General features: G+C 44.1%; 3 non-coding genes and 2 pseudogenes across 3 annotated transcripts; all 5 read left to right on the top strand.

Moving 5' to 3' along the window:
* Positions 1 to 1,109: 1,109 nt before the first annotated feature.
* LOC140623888 (small nucleolar RNA SNORD116) lies at positions 1,110 to 1,199 on the top strand (annotated as a pseudogene).
* Positions 1,200 to 4,158: 2,959 nt separating this feature from the next.
* Positions 4,159 to 4,253, top strand: LOC140623880 (small nucleolar RNA SNORD116). Its single transcript, XR_012023411.1, has one exon. It is a non-coding gene; the product is annotated as a small nucleolar RNA SNORD116 (small nucleolar RNA).
* A 2,946-nt stretch (positions 4,254 to 7,199) lies between these two features.
* Positions 7,200 to 7,294, top strand: LOC140623898 (small nucleolar RNA SNORD116). The gene has a single exon (XR_012023430.1). It is a non-coding gene; the product is annotated as a small nucleolar RNA SNORD116 (small nucleolar RNA).
* Positions 7,295 to 10,150: 2,856 nt separating this feature from the next.
* LOC140623899 (small nucleolar RNA SNORD116) lies at positions 10,151 to 10,244 on the top strand. Its single transcript, XR_012023434.1, has one exon. It is a non-coding gene; the product is annotated as a small nucleolar RNA SNORD116 (small nucleolar RNA).
* A 6,151-nt stretch (positions 10,245 to 16,395) lies between these two features.
* On the top strand, positions 16,396 to 17,448 carry LOC140615742 (Y-box-binding protein 1 pseudogene; annotated as a pseudogene).
* Positions 17,449 to 27,068: the final 9,620 nt, after the last annotated feature.

The raw sequence follows: 27,068 nt of genomic DNA, 5'->3' as shown, positions 1-27,068 counted from the left end.
CAGTTAGCCTTGCAGACCCTGGCTGTGCAGAACTTGTCTCCTGGGCTGCGGGGCTCCTGTGTAAATGCGTCCAACCAGGGAGGCCCTTGATTCAGCATCCGCGGTGACTCCTTGCTCTGAGGGCACAAGTCTTCTCTGGGGTAGCCTGCACACCATGCAGGACAGGCCACAGGGACCCTGATAGCAGTCAGGCCCAGCCCCGTGTTTTGGCCTTGGAGATTAGCCTACGTCTTCCTCTTCATAGGAAGGGCACTGGTCGTCCTTTATTTGTGCCTCTCACCTGCAGTACTGTGGCCATGTTCCCCAGCTGCCCAGCCAGCCTGCCTGCCCTGCACATGCACACACACACACACAAACTCCTGCTAACAAACCCATAGAGTTATACTGACGCACACACAATGCAACTCCCACACAGGGGGACCCTCATACACAGACACGCACGCCCCCACTCATGGCAGGTACCCTTGCCAGACACACTGTCATGCACCCATAAGGAAATTCCTAGACACACGTGCCCCCGTAAGGAAATTCCTAGACGCACACAGACAGGCACATCCCCTTGTGTGGATTGACATGGGCCCATGGCGTCTCACCAATGTGCAATAACCCTGTCAGTCAAAGGGACAGCACAGATAGATATAAAGGTTTCCCACATAACTGTTTGGACCACTCTCACCAGCTGAGCACCTGGGTGCATTTGTGACATAATTGTGTGATTTCTCCTCCATTTCTCAGGTGAGGAGTCCAAGCCATGCTCGCTGTTGACTAAAAAAACAGACCCTCCTTTCTTTGGAGTTGCGGAAGAATGATGGCGCACCTTTGGAAGAAGAGTGGCCCAGGGTGGGGAGCCTGTGCACGGATCGGTATGGGGGTAAGCCTTTCATTGTCTCAAAGTGAGCGAATTGGACTAGAAGATTCTGGGTTGGCCACCGTCCTGCCAGTGGGCAAGGGGCGATGGTTCTCTGAGAGGATTGCCTGTGCCTCTTGCTCAGGGGTGAAGTTTGGAGGGTTTCCAGGGTGCTAGAAGGTGCTGAGGCCACGAGGAGTCCCCTATGAGCCATCCAGCCTGCTTGGTTCGGTTTGCCAGTCGGCCCAGGAAGTGCTCCAATGGATCATGACTCCCTCAATCTGCTTTCCTTGGAAAATTGAACAAAATGAGTGAGAACTCCCTGCCGTCGTTCTCATCGCAACTGAGGTCCAGCACGTTGTCTTCCCCAGGGAAGGTAGGAGTGAGGGACAGCTAGCTTTGCCTTGGTCATGCCACATTCTCGCAACCTCCACCACCATCTCCACCCAAGGGCCTTGGGATCAGAGAGCCTCATGGACGGCTGAGGGCCCAAAAGGCGTGTGCCCTCCTTGGATGGAAGTCCTCAGCTTAGTAGTCCCCCGAGGCATATCCAGGCTTTGAAGGCATCTCAGACAACCAGGAGCCAAGCAGTAGGAGTCGCATTGGGCGATGTTGGTGCAGCCTCAAGAGGCTCTGTGTCACAGCAAATCAGCCAGACTGATGATTGATCCAGAGCTCCTGGCAGTGTGAGCTGTGCAACTCCTTCAGGGCCAGGCACCATGGGTTTGGAGGAGGACTCTCATACGGGCAAGTGGGAATCTTTGCCCAAGGCCTCTGTTCCAGGTCATCAGGTAAAAGCTGCACAGGGTTGAGGGAATACAGGAAAGACACCAGGTAGGGCCAATGCACTTGACAGTGCCTGAATGTGTCTCAGGCCAGAGAAGCACACATACCCACACACACAGTCTCCCACACACATGAACACACACACACATACACAGACAAATACACGCACAGACACACATAAAGATGCAGACACAGGCACACGCACACACACACACACACACACACAGACATGCACACACCACACATGCAAGTAGGACCTGCAGAGCTCGTGGTGTTTGCTCAGGGCAAAGTGTAGATGCTCTGCTGTCCACTGGGATGGATGGGAATGGCAGGGCCTCTGGAGTCCACAGGATGGGTGTGTGCGTGTAGCTGGCAGGCTCCCTACACTCAGTGGTTTTGCAACACCAACGGGTCAGTGCTTTGTGGGCTGTGGGAGGTCTCACCGCATTCCCACATGAGCTTCTACTTATTACCCTATGGGGCCTACTTTGGATGTAGCCCAGGACTCTGCCCAACATGCCCCTGGCCACTACCTTCCCAAAGAAGGGCTCTCCTGGGCATTTTCCATGTGCCTGTGAGAGGTATGCTGGCCATTGCCATCCTGGCCAACCCTCGCTTTGCTGGGTGAACTTGCAGTCCTTGGCAATGCAGACATTTCCTTCTGGGGTTTTGGGTTTCTATGTGAAGGCATCCATCCATGGCAGCCCTTGATTCAGCATCTGGGGTGGCTTCTTCCTGTTCTATGGCCACAAGATTTCTCTGGGCTTGATTCTCAACCATGCTGGACAGGCCCTGGGGATGCTGATAGCAGTCAGGCACAGCCTGACATTCGTAGCCATGGAGCTTGGCCCACGTCTTCCTCTTCATGGGAAGGGGACCGGTCCTCCTTTCTGTGTGCCTATCACCTGCAGTACTTCAGCCATGCCCTTGCTCCAGAACCACTATGTTGCGCCTATCTCTTCCAATGAAATGGGCCCTGGCTTGACTCCCAAAATGTGGCTTCCTGTGAAGAGCACACTGCATGTTGCTGTCCTCACTGAGGATTCCAGCCCCCGACACGGGAGTCCCGTTCCAGGGCAGTGGTAAGAGACTTCCCCTGCAGCGATGAGGACTCAAGGACATGGACGTGGACATGGCAGCACGAATGATGACACGTGTTCCTGGAGGCCATATTCATGAAGCACAATGGCCTTAGGCATGCCAATGTCCTTGGCTGTAGCACACCGCGGTTTCCGTCAGCTGTTGCTACTTGCTCTCGTTGGGTCATGGGCACTGCTTGCCTAAGGCTGTTCTGACCACATACGAAGAGTCGTATTGTCGAGTCGTATTGTCAAGTGCGTGGGACGAGTCACCTGTCCAACCTTTGTATTGCTCCCTTGGCTCTCTAGGGCTTCTGGAGGCCTGAGGCGTGCAGCCATCCCCCCTGGGCTCCCAGCCTGCATCAGGACTCATTGCCTTGATCCGTTTTCACTGAGATTTCATGCTGGGCCCCGACACCAAGACAACTAACGAGGTGACGTAGTCCACAACAATGTCGCTTTGACGGTTGGAAGTGGGCTTTTTTGAGGAGAGTCATTGTGCTCTGCGTTGCCAGAGCTTTGGACATGTAGTGTCTGACCACTGCATTCTCCCGTCGGGTAAATCACGTCAATTCATGCTGTTGTGTGGCAGGGTCTGAGGCAACATATCCATGGATGGCCTATGTGGTTTGTGGAGATGAACACCACATGTGAGCACCTCTGCCATGGCTGCCCAGCCTGCCAGCCTGTCCTGCACATGCACACACGTGCACACCTGCTAATAAACTCATAGAGTCACACTGATGCACAATGAAACAGCACAGAGGCCCCTCATACACAGATGCACGTCTGTCCCCATTCATGACACGTGGCCTTGCCAGACACATTGTCATGCATTCACAAGAAAATTCTTAGACACACATGAAACAGAAGCACATCCACATGTGTGGGCTGACATGGGCCCGTGGCATCTCACCGACGAGAAGCTAGCCCTGTGGGACAGAGGGACAGCACAGGCAGATGCAAAGCTTCCCCATGCAACCGTTTGGACCACTCTGGCCAGCTGAGCACCTGAGTGCATTTGTGATGCATTCTTATGTTTTCTCCACCATTCCTCAGGTGAGGAGGGCAAGCCAGGCGCTCCATTGACTCAGAGAAGAAGACCTTCCTTTCCTTGGAGGTGTGGAGGGATGATGTGGGATTTCTGGAAGAAGAGTAGTCCGGGGCGGGGGACCCTGCACACAGATCGCTATACGGGTAAGCCTTTTGTCATCTCAAAGTGAGATGATGGGACTAGAAAGTCCTAGATCTGCCTGTGGCCTGCCAGTTGGCTTGTGCCTCATGGAGAGGGGTGATAGTTCCCCGAGTGGAATGCCCATGCCTTTTGCTCAGGGCTGTAGTTCTGAATGGTCTCCAGCTTGCTGGAGGGTGCTGAGGCCTCGGGTACTACCCTATGACCTGTCCAGCCTGCATGGTTCCATTTGCTAGGCAGCCCAGCAAGTGCTCAGATTGATGATGACTCCCTCAACCTGCATTCCTTGGAAAAGCTGAACAAAATGAGTGAGAACTCCCTACTGTCATTCTCATCAAAACTGAGGTCCAGCATGTTGTCTCTCCCAGGGAAGGTAGGAGTGAGGGACAGCTAGCTTGTCCTTGTTCATGCCACATACTCACAAATATCACCACCACCACCATCTGCACCCAAGGGCCTTGGAATCGGAGAGCCTCATGGAGGGCTGAGGGCCCAGAATGCTCTCCTTGAATGGGAGTCCTCAGCTTGGTAGTCTTCTGAGGCATGTCCAGGCTTTGAAGGCGTCTCAGATAACTGGCAGCCAAGCAGTAGGAGTCACATTGGGCGATGTTGGCATGGCCTGGAGAGGTTCCATGCTGGAGCAAGTTGGCCAGACTGATAATTGAGCCAGAGCTCCTGGCAGTGTGTGCGGTACCCCCTTTCAGGGCCAGGCACCGTGGGTTTCCAGGTGGACCCCCACCCTGGGCAAGTGGCAATCTTTGCCCGAGGCCTCTATCCAAGGTTGTAGCTGACAGCTTCGCAGGCCTGGGGGAAGACAGGAGAGGCACCAGCTAGGGCTAATGCACTTGACAGTGCCTGAATGTGTTTCAGGGCAGAGAAGCACACATTCACAACACACACACGCACACTTATGCACAGACTTGCACACACATGGAGACACACACAAACGCATATGCAGTCACATACACCCCCCCACACACACACACAGTCACAGATGCAGACATAGGCATGCACACACACACACAAACACACCACACGTACAAGGAGTTCCAGCAGAGCTCATGGTATACACTCACATCAGGAGTATAGACGCTCTGCTGGCCCCTGGGATGGATGGGAATGGTAGGGCCTGGGGAGTCCACAGTACGAGTCGATAGAACAGCCAATAGTCTCCCTACACTTGGGTGGTGTTCCAACACCAACCAGTCAGTGCTTGGTGAGCTGTGTTTGGCCCCACCGCCTGCCCACATGGACTATGACTTATGGCCCTTAGGGGCTGCCTTCAATGGTGCCGAGGGCTCTCTCCAATGTGCCCCTGCCTACTACTCTCCCAAAGAAGTACTCTCCTGGGCATCTACCCTGTGTCTTTTAGAGGTGTTCCCACCATCGCTACCCTGGTTGGCCCTAGCTTCACCCACTGGCCTCGTGGAACCTGGCTGTTCGGACCTTGCCTCCTAGGGCATGGGGCTCCTGTGTGAAGGCATATACCCAGGACAGCCCTTGATTCAGTGTCTGGGGTGGCTCCTTCCTGTTTTGTGGGCAAAAGTCTTCTCTGCGCTAGCCTGAAGACCATGCAGGACAGGCCACAGGGACCCTGATAGCAGTCAGGTGCAGCCCCATGTCGTGTCCGTGGAGCTTGGCCCATGTCCCCCTCTCCTGTGAAAGGGCACTGGTCCTCCTTTGTGCGTGCCTCTCTCCTTCGTGACTGAGGCCATGCCCCTGTGCCAGGGCCACTATGTTGCGCCTGTGTCTGCCAATGGACGGGCCCTGCCTTGACCCCACAATGTGGATGCCTGTGAAGAACATACTGCATGTTGCTGTCCTCACTGAGGATCCCTGTCCCTGATGCAGGAGTCCCTTTTGAGGGCAGTGGTGAGATATTTTCCCTGCAGTGATGAGGACTCAACAAGGTGGACATGTAGAGGGCGTCTGATTGATGGCACCTGTTCCTGGAGGCCGTGCCCACTAAGCACAATAGCCAGGGACATTCCAGGTCCTTTGGCAGTAGTGCACCCTGAATTCCGTCGACTATTGCACTGGCTCTAGGTGGGGCATGGGAACCACTTGCCTAGGTCTGTTTTGCTTGCACCCCAAGAGCCATGTTGTCGAGTGAGCGGGATGGGTCACCTGGCCGACCTTCGCATAGCTACCTCACATCAGTAGACTTTGTGGAGGCCTGAGGCATGCAGCCAGCCCTGGAGGCCTAACAGCCTGCACCATGGTCATTGGTTTGCCCCATGATTACTGCGATTTCATGCTGCATCTGACCCCAACGGATTGACCTAGTCCACAACAACATCGCTTCGACAGTCGAAAGTGGATTTTTGGAGGAGAGTTGTTTTCCTGTGCGTTGCCAGAGGGCTTTGGACACGTGGTGTCTCAGGCCATTGTAACCTCCCCCCAGGGTCAATTGTGTCATTTCGTGCCATTGCATGGCAGGGTCTGAGGCCATGGATCCTTGTATGGGCTATGTGCTTTGTGGAGGTGAACTCCATACGTGAGCACCTGTGCCACGGCCACCCAGCCTGCCAGCCTACCCTGCACACGCACACATGCTCACACCTGCTAATAAACCCAAGAATCACACTGAAGCACACAGACTCTAACCCACCCACAGAGGGTCCCTCATACACAGGCACACACACACCCCACTCATGGAACATGGCCTTACCAGACACATTACCATGCACTCACACAGAAATTCCTAGACACACATGAGACAGGCATATCCCCATGCCTGGACTTACCATGGACAATGGCATCTCACCCATGTGCAGCTAGCCCTTTGGGATAGAGGGACAGCACAGGCAGATGCAAGGCATCCCCACGGAACTATTTGGAACGCTCTGGCCAGCTGAACACCTGGGTGCGTTTGTGATACCTTCGTGTGTTTTCTCCACCCTTCCACAGGTGCGGAGGCCAAGCCAGGCTTGCTGTCCGCCCAGAGAAGAAATCCTTCCTTTCCTTGCAGGTGCAATGGGTTATGGCAGGACCTATGGAAGATGATTGGTCTAGGGCGGGGAGCCTATGCATGGATGGCTATGCAGGTAAGCCTTTCGTTGCCTCAAATTGAGCAAATGGGCCTAGAAGGTCCTGGGCCAGTCTGCAGGCCTGCCACTTAGCTTGTGCCTCGTAGTGAGGGGCAATGGCTCCCTAAGAGGATTGCCTGTGACTCTTGCTCAGGGGCATAGCTCTGGATAGTCTCCAGGGTACTGGGGGATGCTGAGGCCACGGGGAATCCCCATGAGCCATCCAGCCTGCATGTTCAATTTGCCAGGCATTCCAGAAAGTGCTCAGATCGATGACGACTCCCTCAATCTGCATTTCTTGGAAAAGTTGAACAAAATGAGTGAGAACTCCCTACCGTCGTTCTGATCAAAACTGAAGTCCATACATTGTCTTCCCCAGGGAAGGTAGGAGTAGGGGACAGCTTCACCTTGGCCGTGCCTTTCACTCAACCACCACCAGCACCAGCACCACCACTTAAGGGCCTTGGGATCGGAGAGTCTCAGGGAATCCTGAGGGCCCAGGAGGTGTGTGCCCTCCTTGGGTGGGAGTCCACAGCATGGAGTCCATGGCATTGCTGGGCTTTGGCGGTGTGTTGGACAGCCAGTAGCCAAGAGGTAGGAGTCACATTGAGCATTGTTGGCACAGCCTTGAGAGCGTCTGTCCAGAGGAAGTCGGCAAGGCCAATGATTGAGGTAGATCTCCTGGCGGTATATGTGGAGCCACACTTTCAGGGCCGGGTGCTGTGTATTTGGAGATGGGCCTCCGATGGGCAAGCAGCGATATTTGCCCGCGTCCTCTGTCCCAGGTTTGACAATTGAGTGCTGCATAGGGATGCAGGAAGATGCCAAAAGCACCAGAAAGGACCACTGCCCTTGACAGCACCTGAATGTCTCTTAGGCCAGAGAGGCACACATACAAACACACACACATACACATACAGACACGCACACACCGCACATGCATGGTGATCTGGCAGAGCTCGTCCTACATGCTCAGGCCAGGAGTGTCAATGCTCTGCTGGCCAATGGCCTGCATGGGAATGGCAGGGCCTGGGGAGGACTGTAGGACCGGTGGTGCAGGCACTCAGAAGCCTCCATATACTTGGGTGGTGTTGTGACACTAACAGGTCAGTGCTTGGTGAGTGTTGTGAGGCCCTACTACCTACCCACCAGGGTGCGACTTATTGGCCCGAAGGGGACACGTGGGGATGGTGCCAAGGGCTCTGTCTGATGTGCCCCTAGCCACTACTTTCCCGAAGAAGGGCTCTCCCAGGTGTCTCCCCTGAGTCTGTGAGATGTATGCTGGCCATCCACCCTGGCCGGCTCTCACTTTGTCAGGTGGCCTTGCGGACCCTGGCCGTGGGGATCATGACTCCTGGAGCACAGGGCTCCTGTGTGAAGACTTCCAGCATGGGCGACCCTTGATTCAATGCCTGCGGTGGCACCTTCCTGTTTTGTGGGCACAAGACTTCTCTGGGCTAGCCTGTAGGCTGTGTGGGTAAGGCTCTGGTCCCCGATAGCAGTCAGGCACAGCCCTGTGTTGTGGCCATGGAGCTTGGCTCATGTCTTGCTCTCCTTGGGAAGGGCACTGGTCCTCCTTTGTGTATGCCACTCTCCTATGGGACTGTGGCCATGCCCCTATGTCAGAGCCACTGTGTTGTGCCTGTAACTCTGACAACAGGCCCTGTCTTGGGTCCCACAATGTGGATGCCTGTGACGAGCACACCACGTGTGGCTGTCCTCGCTGAGGATCCCAGTCCCCCTTTCGAGGGCAGCAGTGCGAGACTTTCCCTACAGTGATGAGGATTCAAGGACATGGACGTGGGCGAGGTAGCCCAAGTGATGGCATGTGTCCTGGAGGCTATGCCCATGAAGCACGCTGGCCATGGACACACCAGTTTCCTTGGCAGTAGCATGTCCTGCATTCCATTGGCTGTTTTACTGGCTCTCAGCAGGTCATGGGCACCGCTTGTTTAGGGCTGTTCCACCCACAGTCCAAGGGCCGTATGGTAGAGTGGGCACAACAGGTTGCCTGTCCTCATGGCGTCACCTCAGGCCTGTCTTCATGTGGTCACCTTGCCTCAATAGGGCTTTGTGGAGGCCTGGGGCCTCTAGCCAGCGCCCAAGGGCTGCCAGGCCTGCATGGGGGCTCCTTGCCTTGCCCTGTGGTTGCTGCGGTTTTGGGCAGCTCTCTGGCCCCTGGTCATCTAGCGAGGCACCTAGTCCACATCGACGTTACTTCAGTGGTCCTAAGTGGGTTTGTAGAGAAGAATCCGTGCGCTGTGCATTGCCAGAGGGCTTTGGATATGTAGTGTCTCAGGCCTTTGCAGCCTCCCTCAGGGACAAACGCATCATCTCATGCTTTTGCATGGCAGGGCGTGAGGCCAGGGTTCCACATACGGGCTATGCGCTTTTAAGTGATGACTTCCACATGTGAGCACCTCTGCTTCGGCCAGCTAGTCTGCCAGCCTGTCCTGCACACGCCCGCATGCACACACCTGCTAGTAAACACATAGATAACACTCATGCACACACACCCAAACACACCCATAGAGGGCCCCTCACTCACAGACTCATGCACACCCCCACTCACAGCACGTGGCATTTACCAGGCACATTGCTCATGGAAATTCCTTGACACACATGAAACAGGCACATTCCTGTGTGTGGGCTGACCTGGGCCTGTGGCATTTCACCCATGTGCAGCCAGTCCTGTGCCTGCCAGCACAGGCAGGTGCTAGGCTTCCACATGGATCTGTTCTTTCTGATCTCACCACCTGATCCTCTGGGTATGTTTATCATTTGTGAGTGCAATTTTCCCAAACTTTCAGGTGTTGTGTCATCGCCAGCCTCATTTCGGCTCAGAATAGAAAGCCTTGGAGGAGTGGAGTGAGGTTGGCCTCACCAGGTTAGCTGCCCAGGTTGGGCAGATTCCACATGGATCGGTAAGAAGGTAAACTTCTTTTGTCTTAGAGTGAGCCTTTGGGCAAGGAAATGTTGTGCTTTCCTGAGGGCCTTCTGACTGGTGTGTTATCCTGACATGTAGGGTTTAGCTCCCCAAGATGATATCCTGTTCCTCTTGCTCATAGTCATGTCCTTGGATTGTCTCCCAAGTCTAGAGGTCCCTGTGGTCATGCGTCCTTCCCAGGTTCTCCTTGATGTGGCAGGACAATAGGTCCTCCCAAGGGTGAGCATGTCTGCACTAATGGGCTGTCCCAGCCAGACCCCACAGGTGCTCATATCCATGATGACTCCCACATGTGCGTTCCTTGGAAAGCTGAACATAGTGAATGAGGAATCCTTTACTATTGTCCTCATGGAGGCTGAGGTCTAGCTCAAGATCCCAGCCAGGGAGATACAGAGAGGGACAGTTGCTGAGGTCAGGGTCACCCACAGCCTAGAGGAGGGTACACAGGGCTGGAAATTGGTCCTGAAGCAGAGCTGTTATTTGGGCACAGGGATACCCTGTCCCTGCCCCCAGGGGATGCCCTGGGTGGGGTAGCATGGGTGGCGCAGGGGCACCAGCACACCCTGCAGCCTGTGGAGGGCGAGTGGGACACAGGTCACCTGACTGTCTTCCACTGTTCTTGCTGCCTGTCAGCCTTAGAAATCTTCCTCCCAAGGTTTCTTTCCTTTTCTGCTGTAGGGTATCAAGTGTTGCATGGCTTAGGGAAGTGGTCTTTGCAGAGGACATACATTGTTTCCTCCATATCTTGTCAGTGGTTTGGCTCTGTACTTTGTGTTTTTTTGCTATGTTCTGTGGTCTTCAGGTTTCTGGTATTTTCCTGAGCCTGTTAGCCTTCCTGAGAGCCTTTAGTCATAGGTCCTTTCCTTTCCTCTTATTTCTTCACCCCCCCAAAAAAATTTCATCTTTTCACTCTATTTTCTTCTATACCCACTTTGTTAGAAGTATATGATAAAGGATGCTTTATTTTTGTTTTTTTATGCTACTTATGTTATAATATTTGCTATTTTCCTTCCTCTTCTTTTTCTGTGTATCCTCTATATTACTTGTGATGTATGTTTCTTTCTTTCATGACTCAGACCTGATATTGTCTATTAGAAATAGTGCACATTTCAGTGTTTCAGACTTTTTTTGTGTTTTCATTGTGTATTTCTGCTTCATATAATATTTTTATATGAGTGTGTTTCAAGTTCATTTTATCTTATCATTGATCTACCCCAATTATGTATTGTGAATGATTCAATGGAATTATATATTTTTATAGATTGGTTTTCATCAATCTCTTGGCATTAGAATTTTCCAGTACTTTTCTATATTTCTTTTTTATAAAGGAAGATATTGTGCCCTGCTTGTCATATTAATCGTGCTTTCAAATGGCTCTTGCCCTGTTCCGATGAGCATAGTCTTTCACTTGATAATGCTCTTGTGCTACCATTTTTGGTCATTGCAATCTTATGGGTTTGTGGCCATATTCTTTTTTCAAGCATAATTCTTTTGAAACATACCTGAGATTGTCTGTCTAAAACATCAAGTTTGTAGTTGGAACAATATATACATTATGAGCTTTTTTGTTTGTTTCCATAGAAGGTAGAGGATTTTATTGAACGTGTATCTCTTATATTTAGCTCATACAACGTTTCACAATTCATGTCCCTGTACTATTAGTCACTAATCTTCAGATATATGATCAACTTCATGTGGATCAGTGCCTCCTACGGTAACAGAATCCTGAATGCTCACTGCCTACCAGGTATCACATTCTGATGGTCCATTTTATATTTGTTGTGGGATAAATGATGACTCCACAAAGGGATCTTGTTGGAACATGGACAGAGTGAATAATGAAAATCACTTCTGTGAGCTGAGATCCAGCCCATAGATCATACTAAGCAAAACTGTGGAGGGGAATTCAGCATGGTCAGCAAATGTTCCCAAAAAAGTATTATGGTAGTGGAAAAATAAAATGCTGGCATATGCTAGAGGAAACAAATTGTAGAAAGGTCTATATAACCAATTATGGGATGATATTACAATTCTCGGCTGCCAATATGTACATATATGTCATAAATAGACCTTGGGAAACCACTCCTTAAGTAATGAGTCCTATGAGAAATGTCTGTGACTACACTTGAGCTATTTAAGTATTTGAGCTACTGGAATTTTCTGAGTGATGATCAGTGTCTTTAGTGTGACTAGATTGTCAAAATACAAAGATATGAAATTTTACTTATCATTTTCTATTAAGTGGAACAATTGTATAGAAATTGAAAAGTAATAGGTGGAAAAATTAGAGAGGGTGACAAAACATGAGAGACTCCTAACTCTGGGAAATTAACAAAGGGTGGTGGAGGAGAAGGTAGGTGGAGGCGTGGGGTGACTGTGTCACGTGGGCTGAGGAGGGCCCTTGATGGGATGAGCACTGGATGTTATACTATATATTAGCAAATTGAACTTAATTTTTAAAAATTGAAAAGTAGATGCTCTATGTGAAATCTTCACGGACTATTTCAATTTTCTTTTCAATGCAGTCACTATGATTAGAACAATTGTTTACACATTGTTTTGTTTTTTATCCATAATATGAGCAAGAAATTTCATATGCTCTTCAACAATGTCTTTTATTACATGCTAAATATTTTTAGATGTGAGATGATTGTATTTAAAATTCTTCGATTCTTATTGTAGTAAGAGATGAAGAGGGACACTATATCATACTTAAAGGATCTATCCAAGAAGGGGTATTAACAATCATCCATATATATACCCTGAATATGGGAGCTGCCAAATATATCAATCAATTAATAACCAAAGTTAAGACATACTTACATAATAATACACTTATACTTGGTGACTTCAATCTAGCGCTTTCTACACACGATAGGTCTTCTAAGCACAACATCTCCAAAGAAACAAGAGCTTTAAATGATACACTTGACCAGATGGATTTCACAGATATTTAGAGAACTTTATATCCAAACGCAACTGAATACACATTCTTCTCAAGTGCACGTGGAACTTTCTCCAGAATAGACCACATATTGGGTCACAAATTGGGTCTGAAGCGAACCAAAAGATTGGGATCGTCCCCTGCATATTCTCAGACCATAATGCCTCGAAATTAGTACTAAATCACAAGAAGAAGTTTTGAAGGATTTCAAACAGGGGGAGGTTAAGGACCATCCTGCTAAAAGATGAAAGGGTCAACCAGAAAATTAAGGAAGAATTAAAAAGATTCATGGAAACTAATGAGAGTGAAGATACAACAATTCAAAATCTATGGGAAAGAGTAAAAGCAGTCCTGAGGGGCAAATACATCACAATACAAGCATCCCTCCAAAAACTGGAAACAACTCAAATACAAAAGCTAACCTTACACCTAAAGGAGAAAAAACAGCAAATAGATCCTACACCCAGCAGAAGAAGAGAGTTAATGAAGATTCGAGCAGAACTCAATGAAATAGAGACCAGAAGAACTGTGGAATAGATCAACAAAACCAGGAGTTGGTTCTTTGAAAGAAATAATAAGATACATAAACCATTAGCCAGCCTTATTAAAAAGAAGAGAGAGAAGACTCAAATTAATAAAATCATGAATGAGAAAGGAGAGATCACTACCAACATCAAGGAAATGCAAACGATTTTAAAAACATATTATGAACAGCTATACGCCAATAAATTAGGCAATCTAGAAGAAATGGACGCATTTCTGGAAAGCCACAAACTACCAAAACTGGAACTGGAAGAAATAGAAAACCTGAACAGGCCAATAACCATGGAGGAAATTGAAGCAGTCATCAAAAACCTCCCAAGTCCAGGGCCAGATGGCTTCCCAGGGGAATTCTATCAAATGTTTAAAGAAGAAACCATACCTATTCGACTAAAGCTGTTGGGAAAGATAGAAAGAGACGGAGTACTTCCAAACTCATTCTATGAGGCCAGCATCACCTTCATTCCAAAACCAGACAAAGACCCCACCAAAAAGGAGAATTATAGACCAATATCCCTGATGAACATGGATGCAAAAATTCTCAAGAAGATATTAGCCAATAGGATCCAACAGTACATTAAGAAGATTTTTCACCATGACCAAGTAGGATTTATCCCCGGGATGCAAGGCTGGTTCAACACTTTTAAAACAATCAGTGTGATTCATCATATCAGCAAGAGAAAAACCAAGAACCATATGATTCTCTCAAGAAATGGAGAGAAAGCATTTGACAAAATACAGCATCCATTCCTGATGAAAACTCTTCAGAGTGTAGGGATAGAGGGAACATTCCTCGACATCTTAAAAGTCATCTACGAAAAGCCCACAGCAAATATCATTCTCAATGGGGAAGCACTGGGAGCCTTTCCCCTAAGATCTGGAACACGACAGGGATGTCCACTCTCACCACTGCTATTCAACATAGTACTAGAAGTCCTAGCCTCAGCAATCAGGCAACAAAAAGAAATAAAAGGCATTCAAATTGGCAAAGAAGAAGTCAAACTCTCCCTCTTGGCCGATGACATGATACTCTACATAGAAAACCCAAAAGCCTCCACCCCAAGATTGCTAGAACTCATACAGCAATTTGGTAGCGTGGCAGGATACAAAATCAATGTCCAGAAATCAGTGGCATTTCTCTACACTAGCAATGAGACCTAAGAAAGAGAAATTAAGGAGTCAATCCCATTTACAATTGCACCCAAAAGCATGATATCTAGGCATAAACCTAACCAAAGAGGTAAAGGATCTATACCCTAAAAACTATGGAACACTTCTGAAAGAAATTGAGGAAGACACAAAGAGATGGAAAAATACTCCATGCTCATGGATCGGAAGAATTAATATAGTGAAAATGTCAGTTACCCAGGGCAATGTACACGTTTAATGTAATCCCTATCAAAATACCATGGACTTTCTTCAGAGAGTTAGAACAAATTATTTTAAGATTTGTGTGGAATCAGAAAAGACCCTGAATAGCCAGGGGAATTTAAAAAAGAAAACCATATCTGGGGGCATCACAATGCCAGATTTCAGGTTGTACTACAAAGCTGTGATCATCAAGACAGTGTGGTACTGGCACAGAAGCAGACCCATAGATCAATGGAACAGAATAGAGAACCCAGAAGTGGACCCTGAACTTTATGGTCTACTAATATTCGATAAAAGAGGAAAGACTATCCACTGGAAAAAAATAGTGAAAGGGAATAAAGGGGAAAGGAGAAAAAATGAGTGGGAAATATCAGAAAGGGAGACAGAACATGAAAGACTCCTAACTCTGGGAAACGAATTAGGGATGGTGGAAGGGGAGGTGGGCGGGCGATGGGGGTGACTGGGTGGCGGGCACTGAGGTGGGCACTTGATGGGATGAGCACTGTGTGTTATTCTATATGTTTGCAAATTGAACACCAATAAAAATAAATTTATTAAAAATAAAACAAATGCAGAAAAAATAAATAATAATCTTCGATTCTTACATGAATTTCATTGACCACTTTCATGTATCATCAGTGAGCTTCTAATGTGTTTAGAGAGACACCCTCGATATAATACATGATTTTACAGTGAGTGTGCTGGGGAAATTTTGATACAAATATCAGGAACAATTATTTCTGTACTACTTCATCAAAATTGTGAGTATAATCATTCTTTTCATCACATGGTTGAATGAATATCCATTATCAATTCTTATAAGTTTTTATAACTAAATATTCCACTAGGAAAATTTTGTTTCACAACTTCTCTAATTTTCTATATACTTTGTAGACTAGTTGTAGAATTAGAATTCCATGGATTATCATCACCAATGAAGTGCTCCCTTATTTGGAATGAAACAAAACTCCTGATATAAAACACATTTTATAGCAAATTTAGTGTCTCTTATGTCTTTGAGTAAGACAAACAAATGGTAATTTTAGAGTTTTCATTCCTGTGAATGTTTTAGGGTGTATTTTAATTAGATTGATGACACAGTCACGGGAAGTAGAATAACTTTTTTTTTCTTACTGAGGACAATTTTCTAGACATAGAGTAAAGGATTTAGGTAGATGGTACATGAAACACTTTTTAAATAAAAAAAATAAATATCCCATTCTTGGTATTCAAAATAGATTTCACTAGCCAATATATATTCAGCCAATTTTATATGTATTTAAAGGTAGATTATATAGTCATAATGAATGACACTGAGGGAAATAATTGGGGAAACTTTGACACCAGTGTCTTCTACATAAAAAATGACTTCCTATGCTACTCTACTTTAAGGAGTAATTATAATTTTCTTTTCATGTAGGTTATCATCTGCATATCTATAGTTAATTCCTTGTAGCCTGTTAATTGTAAATATTTGATCAAGAAGTTTTTTCTTTTTTAACTTCCCTAACTTCCCCCAAGTCATTGACTGGAAATGACAGTGAAATTGCTTCAAATTGGGAGAGCGGACCCCAGAGAGCCCTGAGCAGCCCCACCGCCGCCGCCGGCCTAGTTACCATCACACCCCGGGAGGAGCCGCAGCTGCCGCCCGGCCCCAGTCACCATCACCGCAACCATGAGCAGCGAGGCCGAGACCCAGCAGCCGCCCGCCGCCCCCCCCGCCGCCCCCGCCGCCCCCGCCCTCAGCGCCGCCGACACCAAGCCCGGCACCACGGGCAGCGGCGCAGGGAGCGGCGGCCCGGGCGGCCTCACATCGGCGGCGCCTGCCGGCGGGGACAAGAAGGTCATCGCAACGAAGGTTTTGGGAACAGTAAAATGGTTCAATGTAAGAAACGGATATGGTTTCCTCAACAGGAATGACACCAAGGAAGATGTATTTGTACACCAGACTGCCATAAAGAAGAATAACCCCAGGAAGTACCTTCGCAGTGTAGGAGATGGAGAGACTGTGGAGTTTGATGTTGTTGAAGGAGAAAAGGGTGCGGAGGCAGCAAATGTTACAGGCCCTGGTGGAGTTCCAGTGCAAGGCAGTAAATATGCAGCAGACCGTAACCATTATAGACGCTATCCACGTCGCAGGGGTCCTCCACGCAATTACCAGCAGAATTACCAGAATAGTGAGAGTGGGGAGAAGAACGAGGGATCGGAAAGTGCTCCCGAAGGCCAGGCCCAACAGCGCCGGCCCTACCGCAGGCGACGGTTCCCACCTTACTACATGCGGAGACCCTACGGGCGTCGACCACAGTATTCCAACCCTCCTGTGCAGGGAGAAGTGATGGAAGGTGCTGACAACCAGGGTGCAGGAGAACAAGGTAGACCAGTGAGACAGAATATGTATCGAGGTTATAGACCACGATTCCGTAGGGGTCCTCCTCGCCAAAGACAGCCTAGAGAGGATGGAAATGAGGAAGATAAGGAAAATCAAGGAGATGAGACCCAAGGTCAGCAGCCACCTCAACGTCGGTACCGCCGCAACTTCAATTACCGACGCAGACGCCCAGAAAACCCTAAACCACAAGATGACAAAGAGACAAAAGCAGCCGATCCACCAGCTGAGAATTCGTCCGCTCCCGAGGCTGAGCAGGGCGGGGCTGAGTAAATGCCGGCTTACCATCTCTACCATCATCCGGTTTAGTCATCCAACATGAAGAAATGAAGATGAAATTCCAGCAATAAGAAATGAACAAAAGATTGGAGCTGAAGACCTTAAGTGCTTGCTTTTTGCCCATTGACCAGATAAATAGAACTATCTGCATTATCTATGCAGCATGGGGTTTTTATTATTTTTACCTAAAGACGTCTCTTTTTGGTAATGATAAACGTGTTTTTAAAAAAAAAAAAAAAAGCCTGGTTTTTCTCAATACACCTTTAAAGGTTTTTAAATTGTTTCATATCTGGTCAAGATGAGATTTTTAAGAACCTCATTTTTAATTTGTAATAAAAGTTTACAACTTGATTTTTTCAAAAAAGTCAACAAACGGCAAGCACCCGTTAATAAAGGTCTTAAATAATAAAAAAAAAAAAAAAAAAAAAAAAAGAAATTGCTTGAAATTGTTCCTGCCACTTCATGGGAAGTTCTAATGTTACTTATTAGTACAAATTTCCTTATCTGGAAATGATCAGAACACTGATTTCCAAAGGTAACATTACAGTTTTTAATAAATGTATTTTTCATGGGCCACTCTTATTTATTTTTTTAAGTTTTTATTTAAATTCCAGTTAGTTAACATATAGTATAATACGAGTTTCAGGTGTACAATATAGTAATTCACCAGTTCCATACAATACCCATTGCTCACCACAGCAAGTGCACTCTTTTTTTTTTTTAACTAGTTAATAATACAACTGGTTGTACGAAAGTCTATGAAACCAACCAGTGTGAGGTTTAATGTGGAGTTGGGAGGCCCAGGTGGCTCAGTGGTTAAGTGCCTGCCTTTGGCCCACAGAGTGATTCTGGAGTCTCAGAATTGAGTCCTACATCGGGCTTCCTGCATGGAGCCTGCTTCTCCCTCTACCTATGACTCTGCCTCTCTCTGTGTGTTTCTCATGAATAAATAAATAAAATCTTTAAAAAATAATAATTTGTGGAATCAAATCTTAGGCTTCTGTCTCATTTATTTCCAGGAATAATATCAGAAAAAAACCCTAGTAGAGTTAGTATATCTTATGTGCAGGTACATGATGAACCATCCAGTCTTTTCCATGATTGACAAATGGACATATATACATCTCATATTTCCCTACTTTTACTTTATTTTCACAGGTCAATATGAACTAAAACCTTGATTTCATATGAATAAAAAAATTATCCCTTTTTCTTGAGGTGATAAGGAAGAAAGTATTGCAAATAATTGTATCATCTAATCCTCAAGAGCCAGTAGGAATTCTACCATCTGTAATCGTTTTGTCTTGAAGATACTGACATTTCTCTTAACATGCTATAGCAGTCCAATTACAATAAGACTCTGGCTGGGCTAGTCAGCCGTGAGGCCAGATCATTATCTATGATGACTGGTCTCCATGAGTAAATACTATGAGTTAGTGTGTCCCAGGGCGAAATAATCTGAAGTACTCAGTGCCGCCACATCTGTCAGGATCAATATTTTTTAAAAGATTTTATTTATTTATTTATTTATTTATTTATTTATTTGAGACAGAGAGAGAGAGAGAGAGAGAGGCAGAGACACAGGCAGAGGGAGAAGCAGGCTCCATGCAGGGAGCCTGACATGGGACCCAATCCTAGGTCTCCAGGATCACGCCCTGGGCTGAAGGTGGTGTTACCGCTGAGCCACCCAGGCTGCCCAGGATCAATATTTTTTTTTAAAGAAATGTGCCTGGATCAATGATTCTCATTTATAATCTGAGCAAAATGAGTGACAAAGTGACTTCTGTGAACTGAGGTCCAGCACAAGAGATCATGCTAGGCAAAAATGTGGAGGAGGGTTTAGTTTGGTCAGCTGATATGACTAATAGGGGATACAGTAATTGAATTTTATCTTGATTACATATATTAAGGTAATAAATCCTACAAAATACCAATTTCTGATTTAGGGATGACATGGCAAATCTTTGAGTGCTTGGCTGGCAGGATGCATACATTCATAGTAACCACACCCTGGAGAACCAGAACATAAGGAGAGAGACCAATGGTAAATGGTTATGCCTACCTTTAAGGCATTTATACATTTTTCTTACATGCAAAAATCTTTAGAGCAAGAAACAGTTGATTGAGACCAACTAGGTAATTAATGTAAAGGATATGAATCTTTACTTATTTATCTCTTAAGTAAAAGAAACATAGAAATTAAAGAGTAGTTTCTAATCAAAATGTCTTTTTTTAAGGTATTTATTTATTTATTTATTTATTTATTTATGATAGTCACAGAGAGAGAGAGAGGCAGAGACACAGGCAGAGGGAGAAGCAGGCTCCATGCACCGGGAGCCTGACGTGGGATTCGATCCCGGGTCTCCAGGATCGCGCCCTGGGCCAAAGGCAGGCGCCAAACCGCTGCGCCACCCAGGGATCCCTAATCAAAATGTCTTAAAGGATATTTTAATTTCCTTGCTGGTAAAGTCATAAGATTTAGAACACTATTTTTCCCCTGTCACCTAAACAGAAATGCTCTAGGCATTTGAGCTATGGACCCAAGTGGATGCTGAACTAAACATTTTCAATTGTAATATGATTATATTTCCAATTCTTGGTGTTTTAGGTAGATTTGATAGCCTAATATTCATATTTTGTTAGTGGATTTCATAGTTAGTGTTGAAGGGGAGATCCTAGTTTCAACATCCAATGCTGATGGAGGCCGTTTGAAAAATCTTTGAGACCAAGATCTTGTTTCAAGTAGTGAACATAATTTTTCTTGTTATTTAGAGAATCAAATGAATACCTTTGGTTTATTTCTTATAACTTTTTATTAGTAAACTTTCAATTATAGTGGTTTGGTTTGTCAAGTTTCCTAATTTCTTGGTATATTTTGTAGATTAGAAGTGATATTGGAATTGGTTGGAATTTCTACCACTGCTCCAATGAACTACTGATTTTGTTATTGTTGTCAGTTCTTTTCTATGGGAATAATCAACAGTGCACTCCAGAGGTAACATTGCAACTTTAAAAAAATATATTATTTAGATTATTTCTATTATATATCTTTGGCAAACAAGATTATACATGATTTTGAATAGTCTCTTAATCCAAACAATGTAAGGCCTTTATAATCTAGGTCATCTGAGGTTTCTATGTACTTTTCCTACAGAATTTGTATGCTTCCTCTTTTAAATAACATCAGAAGAGCCGACTTGAAAATATTATTACGATATACTTATACATAATCAATCTCTTGTATTGTGCATGATACAGATGGACATGTATAATTCTCATCTTTCCACAATTTTATTCTATGCTAACATCAACATGGACTAAGATCTTGGTTTCATATAAAAGCTTTAATTTCTTCCCTTTAAGACATAAAATGAAGGAGAGTTTTGGGAAGAATTCTGTATCCCCTCCTCATGGGCCAGTGGGAAATTTTACACTGATAAGCATTTTTTACTGAAGACTGTAACATTCCTCTCAGGGAATTATAACACTCTAATGACAAGATTTTGGCTAAGCTAGTCAGCCATAGGCTGAGTTCTTGACTGTAGTGACTAGTCTCCATAATTGAATAGTATGGTTCAGTGTATCCTAGTGAGACAGAATCCTGAGTGCTCAATGTCTGCCATATATTCAGGATTAAAACTCCTTTTGCAAATGTAGTTCGATCAATGTGGTTTCAAAAATGGGTCTTATCGAAATCTGAACAAAATGAATGACAAAGTCATTTCTGTAAGCTAAGGTCCAGCACAAGGACCACGATGCTAGGCAAAAAATGTGAATGAGAATTCAATTTGGTCAGCAAGTGGTACCAAACAAAAAGGACTATGGCATTGGAAAACTAGCATGTTGGCAAATACTAGAAGTATATTATACCAAGGCTATAAATAACCATTGTGGAATGACATGGCAACTCTGAGTACTTGATTGGTGGCCTTCATTTTTTTTTTTTTAATAGGACATTCTTCATTGTAGGAAGTCTGGGTGCTTTTTTTTATTATTGGAGTTCAATTTGCCAACATACAGAATATCACCCAGTGCTCATCCCATCAAGTGCCCCCCTCAGTGCCCGTCACCCAGTCACCCCAACCCCCTGCCCACCTCCCTTTCCATCACCCCTTGTTCGTTTCCCAGAGTTAGGAGACTTCTCATGTTCTGTCTCCCTCTCTGATATTTCCAACTCATTTTCTCTCCTTTCCCCTTTATTCCCTTTCACTATTTTTTATATTCCCCAAATGAATGAGACCCTATAATGTTTGTGCTTCTCTGATTGACTTATTTCACTGAGCATAATACCCTCCAGTTCCATCCACGTCAAAGCAAATGGTGGGTATGTGTCATTTCTAATGGCTGAGTAATAGTCCATTGTATACATATACCACATCTTCTTTATCCATTCATCTTTCGATGGACACCAAGGCTCCTTCCACAGTTTGGCTATTGTGGACATTGCTGCTAGAAACATCGGGGTGCAGGTGTCCCGGTGTTTCACTGCATCTGTATCTTTGGGGTAAATCCCCAGCAGTGCAATTGCTGGGTCATAGGGCAGATCTATTTTTAACTCTTTGAGGAACCTCCACACAGTTTTCCACATTGGCTGCACCAGTTCACATACCCACCAACAGTGCAAGAGGTTTCCCCTTTCTCCACATCCTCTCCTACATTGTTTCCTGCCTTGTTAATTTTCCCCATTCTCACCAGTAGGAAGTGGTATCTCATTGTGGTTAAAAGCCATCTATGAAAAGCCCACAGCAAATATCATTCTTAATGGGGAAGCACTGGGAGCCTTGCCCCTAAGATCAGGAACCAGATAGGGATGTCCACTCTCACCACTGCTATTCAACATAGTACTAGAAGTCCTAGCCTCAGCAATCAGGCAACAAGAAGAAATAAAAGGCATTCAGATTGGCAAAGAAGAAGTCAAACTCTTCCTCTTTGCAGAGGTAAGAGGGCCTTCATACACCCACAGCAAACAGACTGGAGAACTGGCACATGAGTGGTGAACACTGTGGGAAATGGTTGCGCTTATTCTTGAGCCATTCATATCATTTCCTTAATCACAGTAATTTGTGAGATCCTACTCAAAAATAGTATTATTATATACTTATGGTATTCAATAGTCAGAAATAAATCAGTTTTTGCTTGTCATTTATCTCTTAAATATAAGAAGTGTGGGGAAATTGAAGAGTAAGTAGATCATATTTATTGGGTGATCTTATTATGTGTTTTCATTTGTTAGCTCAGTTTCAAGATTAGAACTTTTTTCATGTCACTTAGGGAGAAATTTTCTAGATATTTGATGTTGATTTAAATTAGATATTTCATTAAACATTTTAACATAAAATGATTAAAGTTCCAATTCTTGGAATTTTATGTTGATGTGATTGCTTAACACTCATATTCCATCAATGGGTTTATGTATATAAAGCTAAGTTACAATTTTAGCGAGTAATGCTGGGGGGAGGTGGGCTTTGCATCAACTTTGAGACCAAGGTCATACAAAATTTGATTTTCTATACTACTTTTTTTTCTGAGGATAAAGCATAATTTTTTAAAATTAGATACATAGTCAAGGGAGTATCTATGGTTAATTCTTTAAATATCTATTATTAGTAAGCACTCAACTGGAAAGGTTTTGTTTCACAACTTTTAAATTTTCCTCTATGTTTTTGTGGGACGGAAGTGATTTTTTGAATTGTGTGGAATATTCATCACCATAGCAAAGAAGTGTTGATTTTATTGGATTTTTTTTTCTGTTCCTTTTCTCGGAATGGAACAAAATAATGCACTCCAAGTTTAATAACCAATTTTAAATAAATATACTTTTATGGCTTACTTTTTTATATTTTTCTGTAGACAAGTAGATCATTGGTTTGGTGAAATATCTGTTAATCCAAACAGTGTGAGCTATTAATTATCTGGTGAGCTATCCAATATTTTGTCTTTTTTATTTCCAGGATTTTTGTGGCTTCTGTCTTTGAATAACAACAGAAGCATCCTAATAAAGTAATATGAATTCATTTGATGTAAAGTTATATCATAATCCCTGCTGTGTTGTGCATGTTTGTCAAATAGACATATATACGTCACATTTTCCATATTTTACTCTATTTCCATAGGTTAACATGAACCACTAGTTGGCCCTCATGTGAATTTATTCCTTTTTCTTGAAAGAATTCCAGTAGGAATTGCGACATCAATAAGCATTTTGTCCTGAAAATACTAGAATTCCTGTTAGGACATTCTAACATTGATATGACAGTGAAACTGTACTAATCAATTGTGGAGCTGAGTCATTGACTGATGACTCCATGTCACCATGTCTCCATGATTAAATAGTATGGATCAGTGTGTCCCAGGGACACAGACCTGGAATTCTTACTTAGTGTCTGCCATATATCTTAGGATCTATATCCCTTTCATAAATGTGACTGAATCAATGATGAACTTATTGCAAGATACATCCATGAAGACAAGAGAAACAAAAGCAAAAATGAACTATTGGGACCTCATCAAGATAAGAAGCTTTTGCACAGTAAAAGAAACAGTCAACAAAACTAAAAGACAACCTACCTAATGGGAGAAGATATTTCCAAATGACATATCAGATAAAGGACTAGTATCCAAGATCTATAAAGAACTTATTAAACTCAACAGCAAAGAAACAATCCAAACAGGAAATGGGCAAAAGACATGAACAGAAATCTAACATAGGAAGACATAGACATGACCAACAAGCACATGAGGAAATGCTCCGCATCACTTGCCATCAGGGAAATACAAATCAAAACCACAGTGAGATACCACCTCACACCAGTGAGAATGGGGAAAATTAACAAGGCAGAAAGCAACAAATGTTGGAGGGTATGTGGAGAAAGGGGAACCCTCTTGCACTGTTGGTGGGAATGTGAATTGGTATAGCCACTCTGGAAAACTGTGTGGAGGTTCCTCAAAGTTAAAAATAGGTGTGCCCTACGACCCAGCAATTGCACTGCTGGGGATTTACCTCAAAGATACAGATGCAATGAACTGCCGGGACACCTGCACCCGGATGTTTCTAGCAGCAATGTCCACAATAGCCAAACTGTGGAAGGAGCCTCAGTGTCCATCGAAAGATGAATGGATAAAGAAGATGTGGTATATATATATATATATATATATATATATATATATATATATATATAATGGAATATTACTCAGCCATTAGAAATGACAAATACCCACCATTTGCTTCAATGTGGATGGAACTGGAGAGTATTATGCTGAGTGAAATAAGTCAATTGGAGAAAGACAATCATTATAGGGTCTCATTCATTTGGGGAATATAAAAAATAGTGAAAGGGAATAAAGGGGAAAGGAGAAAAAATGAGTTGGAAATATCAGAAAGGGAGACAGAACAGGAGAGACTCCTAATTCTGGGAAATGAACTAGGGGTGGTAGAAATGAGGTGGGCGGGGGGTTGGGGTGACTGGGTGACGGGAACTGAGGGGGCTACTTGATGGGATGAGCACTGGGTTTATTCTATATGTTGGCAAATTGAACACCAATAAAAAATAAATTTATAAAAAGAATAAAAATAAAAAATGAATATCACTGGAATCTGAAAAAAAGTGACAGAATCAGTTCTGTGAGCTAAAGTCTGCCAAAAGACCTTATGAGGCAAAAAATATGGGTAAAGTTCAGTTATTCAGGTAGTCGTACCAACCAGATATGTGGTATTTGAAACCTTAATTATATACATTAAGAGAAATGAATTGTAGACATCTATAAATATCTGAATTAGGAATGATGTGGTAATTCTTTGAGTGCTTGGCTGGCAGCATGCATACACTTAATCAAACACTGGGGAAACAGCACATGGGTATTTGAGACTGATGAGTTATATGTTTGTCTACCCTTAAGTTGTTCATGGGATTTCCTTAGATGCTGCAATCTTTTGAGTGAGGCTTAGTCCAATGAGGTCAATTAGAGAATTCAAAACATATTAAAAGCCATCAGATACTAATTAGCTTTTGGATAAAGGAAATATAGTGGAAACTGAATAATGGTTTATATTTATGGACTGTCTCAGAGAGTGTTTTAATTTGCTTGTTAATCCAGTCACAGTAATTCATACCGTGTTTTTTCTTGTCACCCAAGAGAAATTTTCTAGGCATTTGTGCAATGGATTCAAATATATACTGCACTAAATATTTTTAACTGTGAAATTATTACATTTATAAATCTTGAAATTGTATTGGTTAATATTCATATTCCTTCAGTCTCTTCATTTCTGCTTAAAGGAAGATCCTAATTTTAATGAATGATGCTAAGTATTCTTAGGAGAAATTTTGACTAAGTATTAAAACAAATGATTTTCCATACCATTATATTTCATGAAAAAAAGTATATATATTTTTTCTTGTCATATAGGTGGTCATAATTGCTTTATAACCCCTTATCAGTAAACATTGAATTAGAAAGTTTTTCTTCCTTAGCTCCTCTGACTGTCCCTGTGGTTTATAGGTTGGAAGTAAGATTGCAGTTGCATGGAATTCTTGCCACATCCCAAGAATAGCTGATTTTGTCACATTTACCAGCTCCCTTATCTGTGAAGAAACAATGATGTACTCACAAGGTAATACCTATTTTTTATAAACTTTTTCCTGGGTTATATTATTATTTATTTAGGTAATCAGGAATTAATTAGTGTTATATGGAGTCTGTCAATTTAAACAGTGTGAAGCTTTAATAATCTCGTGATTTTTTTTCCAGAATCTTTGTACTTTCTCAGTTGATGCCTCATACAAATATTAGGCACAGTAACGATGGCAAGGTCATTTCTCATGAGTGTGGCAGAGAGAAGTTTGTTCATACTAAGAAGTATGCTTACCCAAATGCCACTAGTACTTAGTGATGTATCCTTGTGAGCACCACCCTAAAAATAGAATGAGAAGTATTTTATGTAAGAGGGCTCAGTGTCTGACAGTTAGGTACACTCTAAACCCCTCTAATCATGCCATACTTGTGCTTATGTGAGTCCTGCATGCAATGCTGTGGCCACACTATGGAACTGGATGTAGCATAACCTTAAGTGTCTGCAAATTGCCCTGTGCCTGAGCTCAAGCAGATTAAGTGCTGTAAGTGATTTTTAGACAACCATTTTTTTTTATTCCCCATGATGGTTTTTTGTGATTTTCTCTCCAAATAACTGGATCATCTTTGAGGATAAAGTATTTCTGAGGTTGAATTATCAGAAATATATGTACATTGTTGTGAGAGTTTTTCACTAGACCAACATTTTCCTGGAATTTTAAGCATACTCAGATACTCTGATTGCTCGTTTAATTTGTCTGGCGGAAAATGTTGGACAAAATTTACTCTGATGGAGACTAGAAATTAACACAATATTGTTGGGAGAACATTGGAAACATTCTAGGAGATCAATATGTTGGCTTATTTAATAAGAGATATGTATTGAATCCTCCCATCTTGTGCCTCTGGTAGGCAAATGAACATTTTTATTTCTCATCTTTCACATTTTTACCTATTTACACAGGTCAAGGATAAGACACATGAAAATGTGTATTCCTTACTCTTGAGATATGACATGAAGGAAAGGCCCATTCTCAAGAGCCAGTAGGAATTCTCATAATTCTCAGTAAGCATTTGTCCTTAAAATATTGATCTTTCTT

This window comes from Canis lupus, chromosome 2 (assembly GCF_048164855.1).
Source record: "Canis lupus baileyi chromosome 2, mCanLup2.hap1, whole genome shotgun sequence".
Classification (NCBI taxonomy): Eukaryota; Metazoa; Chordata; class Mammalia; order Carnivora; family Canidae; genus Canis; species Canis lupus.
The sequence above is the reverse complement of the archived record's forward strand: the minus strand, read 5'-3'. Positions and strand labels throughout refer to the sequence as shown.